General features: G+C 40.6%; 1 pseudogene; it reads left to right on the top strand.

Annotated features, from left to right (window-relative positions):
• Window positions 1-2,662: 2,662 nt before the first annotated feature.
• LOC100146805 (small ribosomal subunit protein uS19 pseudogene) lies at window positions 2,663-3,096 on the top strand (annotated as a pseudogene).
• Window positions 3,097-4,898: the final 1,802 nt, after the last annotated feature.

Here is a 4,898-nt window from a genome sequence, read left to right as displayed (position 1 = left end):
GTGTGGGCTGCTCTGGAGGGAAGTATCTTGGTCAAGTTTCATGAGATAAGATATGTTGAAATGGCTTACGGATGTTTGAATCAGAGATGGTTTCGAGTGCCAGGTCTTCTGCTGACCAGGTGCATAGCTTTCAAGGAGGAAAAGTCCAGAGAGTGTTATACCAATGAATAGCTTGCTTAAGTTATGCAAAGGCATCAAATTTCTGAGGGCAGTCTGCAGCAATAGTATAAGTGAAGCTGGCTCCGGATTTTGTCTTCGAGCCAGGGCTAACACCGAAGTACTTAATACTCAGGCCTATCTCATCTATCACACAGAACTTCCTTTTCTAATTTATGGAATATTATTGCTTAGATGGATGTAATTTAAAGCTTCCACCCATATTATAAAGTTCAGAGATTTTTAAGCTAGAATTAACCATAGGGATTATACAGAAATATATCACGGAAATATAGTATTTTTCAATCTTTGATTTGTGAATCCCTTTCACAGTGATATGTAATCTCACAAACCCCCTTAGAATTAAAAAATCATAATTTTTAGGTAGGAAATGATTAAGAAGTAATTTTAAGTTAATTTATCTTTGATCTTTATATATTATGTGTTAATTACATATTATATAATAGGATTTGCTTTTATATTATCTTCAGTAATTGATATGTTTTATAGCTCTAGCCTAGACTTCTTCCCTGAGTTCTAAACTTTAATACCCAGCCATCTTCCCCAACAGATCTCAAATTCATCATGGCCCAATCCTCCCTCCAAAATCTGCTCCAACTGCAGCCTTTTCTAACTCAGTTACAGGCCGCTCCATCATGGCCAAAAAACCTGGGCATCATTCTCAACTCCTATTTCTTTAATAGTCCACATCCAGTCCATAGCAAATCTTGATGAACCTATCTTACATATACACATAAACTATGATCACCTCTCATGACCTCCTCTGCTACCACCATGGTCTATAAGTCACTACCATTTTCTTGTCTGTTAATTGCAATAGGTTATTAGCAGTCTCCCTGCTTCCAACTTTGCCTCCTAACAATTTATTCCAGGGCTTCCAGACTGGTCTTCTTAAAATAAATCAGATCATTTTATTCTTCTACTCAAAACCTTCAGAGTGAAAGCCAACCTTCTTATAATGGCTTACAAGGCTCTATATGAGTTGACCCTGGGCTTACTGACATTAGCTCCCACTAACTTATTCCAGGATGAGTCTCCTTCAAGCACACTAGACTTGTTGCATTTTCAGACTTACTTCTTCCTCAGGGTCTTTGCATGTACTATGTTCTCCACCTGTCGTAGTCTTTCCCCTCTTATGTTCATGATTTGCTTCTGCACCTCCTTCAAGTCTTTCCTCAGATATCACCTAGAAGTAAAATCTTTCCTGATGAATTTACTTACAATGACTCTCCCTTTCCTGAATGTCTGTCTCCTTTACCTGCTTTATTTTTCTCCACAGCATTTGTCATTTTCTAATATACACTAGACTTTACTTTTTAATTTTTGGTTTTTTGTCTCTTCCACCAACACACATTATTCATGCACATAATAGCAAGTGAGCTCGCTGTAAACAACAACTTTTGTTTTGTTCATTGTGGGGCTCCCAGAATGTAGAAAACTGCCCTGGCACATAGCACACACCCATTAAGTGTTTGTTGTTTGAATGAAATATAAATAAAGACAAGTTTCAACCCTTTTCCATTTATCAAAAAGCTTCTTAAAATTTAAACTATATTTGGAAGAAAAATCTATGTTTTGATGACAAAATAAGACAAGATTATTTCATGTTTAGTCTAGATATTGAATGTAATTTAAAGATTAAAATGACACTATATATTATGGCAAAAACAACTTGCTTTCATGGTCTGATGTTAGGGAGTATATTTGGAGTTTAAAAATCAAAGCGCTTATATTTATAATACTCATGATTTGTTTCTACGTTCACCAAACATGCTTACGTTTAAACCAGTATTTAGTTGAATAGCAGTCAAAAAGAACTCAATGCCTAATAGCGTTTAGCAGACTGAAAGAAAGTATTAGGAACCCACGCCTCTCACTCCTATCAGCTCCTCATTCCACATAGCCTTTCTCAGTGTCCGTGGCATTTTTGTGATTTCCCAACACTAGAGTAAGTTTTTCCCTCAAAATGAGTGAGGGTCTTGGTGCCCTGGAGACTTTGCCCAACTCCCAACAGGAAGAATTGTGAAACTTTCCACAAGACTGTCTCTGTGGGTCTCCCCATTCTTCTCCTGGGGTCTGTTATTCTGGCTGTGAGATGTCCTGTGAAGCCTGTGATGGGCCTACTCTATCTCCTCTCCAGCCCATTTTAGTTAGACGATGGCATTGTGAGGCCACCAGCCCTTCTGTTTGAATTCTATGACTCTCCACGTGGCCTATCTTTGAGTGGAACCTGGACAGGATTGTCACCCTCTTCCAACCTTCTTACCCCTATGTCCTCGGCACTGGTTGTTTCCTGTGAAAACGGCAGTGAACAGGTTGTTTTGAACCAGCCCTGAAGATGTGGGTCAGGAGTTGTGCTGGCAAGAGGGAGGGATGAGAGCCATTGGAGAACTGAAGATGAAATGTTTTTTCCTTTTTAACATTTCTTTTATATTAGTAATAAATGCAGTGGAAACAAACAAAAGCTTTCCAAAGAACCGACAAGATGGCAGAAGTGGAGCAGAAGCAGCAGCGGACCTTCCAGAAGTTCACCTACGGTGGCGCAGACCTCGGCTAGCTGCTGGACACGTCCTTCGAGCAGCTGATGCCCCTATACCGTGCTCACAGTGCCCGCGGCTGAACCGCGGCCTGCGGAGGAAGCTGCTCTGCCTGCTGCAGCGCCTGCGCAAGGCCAAGAAGGAGGTGCCTCCGATGGAGAAGCCCCAGGTAGTGAAGATGCACCTGGGGGACAGGCTCATCCTGCCTGAAATGCTAGGCAGTATGGTGGGCGTCTACAAAAGTGTGACCTTCAACCAGGTGGAAATCAAGCGTGAGATGATTGGCCAGTACCTGGGTGAGTTCTCCATCACCTACATGCCCGTGAAGCACGGTTCTCGCTGTACTGGGGCCCCCTCCTTCCACTTCATCCCCCTCAAGTAGTCTGCTCACCAATGTAGATACAGACTTCTCTAAAAAAAAATGAAAAATTTAAAAAAACAATAAGGAAATCCTGCCAATATGCGACAACATGGATGAACCTTGATGACATTATGCTAAGTGAAATAAGCCAGTCACAGAAGAACAAATACTGCAAGATTCCACTTATAGAAGGTATCTGTAATAGTCAAACTCACAGAAGCAGAGAGTAGAAAGGTGGTCGCCAGGCGCAGTGGTTAGGGAGAAATGGAGAGTTGTTATCCAATGGGTGTAAAGTTTCAGTTATGCGTGATGAACAAGTTCTAGAGATCTGCTGTGCAACAACACTGTGCCTGTACAATACTGTTTTGTACACTTAAAAATTTTTGAGACGTGGATCTCATGTTAAGTGTTATTACCACAATAAAAAGAGAATGATAAATTAAAATGGATGTTCATACTGTCTTAATGCATGAAGGCCCTAGGATAACTTCGAAAATCTTGGAAACATAGACCTAAGACGACTGTTTCAGCTTACAGAAGAAAAGAGAAAATCTAGAGAAGGGGGCTTATCTGAGCTGAGAAAGCTCCAGAACTGAAGGAGGCTCTTGACCAAAGTCATACACAATGTAGTTGGTATTTTCCAAAGTCCTTTCTTTTTTTTTCCTCCCCAGTTTTAAATATCCTAATTTGAATGCCATGCCTTTGTTACAATCTCTCCCATTTTTTTGCTGTTATTGAGTGCTATTTATTTTTATAAATTACTAACCAGAGGTTATTTGCTAATTCACTTTTTCATTCAATCTAATTTGGTTGTAAATGTCCACATCAACTTCTTTCTTACATTTAGTTCTGATATTTGCTGCAACAAACAATTGTGTGTATGTGTGTGATTCAGGGGTGATTAAGATCTTTCTGAGTTCTGATTGGTTTACATTCTTTCTGTTCCAATTGTTAGAGAAAGATGTGTATATACTCAGGAATAAAATTAGCAATAACCAATTTTGCATAGGTGTATTCTTTTTTTTTTTTTTTTTTTAAGATTTTATTTTTTCCTTTTTCTCCCCAAAGCCCCCCGGTACATAGTTGTGTATTCTTCGTTGTGGGTTCTTCTAGTTGTGGCATGTGGGACGCTGCCTCAGCGTGGTCTGATGAGCAGTGCCATGTCCGCGCCCAGGATTCGAACTAACGAAACACTGGGCTGCCTGCAGCAGAGCGCGCGAACTTAACCACTCGGCCACGGGGCCAGCCCCGCATAGGTGTATTCTTACAGGTGTTTTATATTTTACATGGTCTATTATTAGATCTAAATATCTAACACCACATTACTACTATGATTACCACTACTGCTAAGGCAGCTAGCATTGAAGGAAGATAGTCTGGGTGCCATATACTGTTTACTCCATGTACATTATCTCATTTTATCCTCCCAAGGAGCTCTAGTCAAATCAGGCTAATGGTACTTCCCTGAACACTCCATGCACTTTCTTGTGTCAGTGGGTGTGCTGTTCCCTGTGCCTGAATGCTTCCCTCTCCTTTATTCATCTGGTCGGCTCCTACTGATCCTTTAAAATTCTGTTCTTTGGAAATCGATTTGGGAAGTGTTCTAAGATATTGGTCTCATCTATATCCTTCCCTTTTAATTCCTCTTTGTCAAGTGTGCTTTACTGTGTTTTTCACAATTAAAAAATTATTGTGGTGGGCTGGCCTGGTGGTGTAGTGGTTAAGTTTGTGCACTCCACTTTGGCGGCCTGGGGTTTGCAGGTTCAGATCCTGAGTGCAGACTTATGGACCACTTGTCAAGCTATGCAGTAGCAGTGTCCCAC

This window comes from Equus caballus, chromosome 7 (genome assembly GCF_041296265.1).
Source record: "Equus caballus isolate H_3958 breed thoroughbred chromosome 7, TB-T2T, whole genome shotgun sequence".
Taxonomy (NCBI): domain Eukaryota; kingdom Metazoa; phylum Chordata; class Mammalia; order Perissodactyla; family Equidae; genus Equus; species Equus caballus.
The sequence above is the reverse complement of the archived record's forward strand: the minus strand, read 5'-3'. Positions and strand labels throughout refer to the sequence as shown.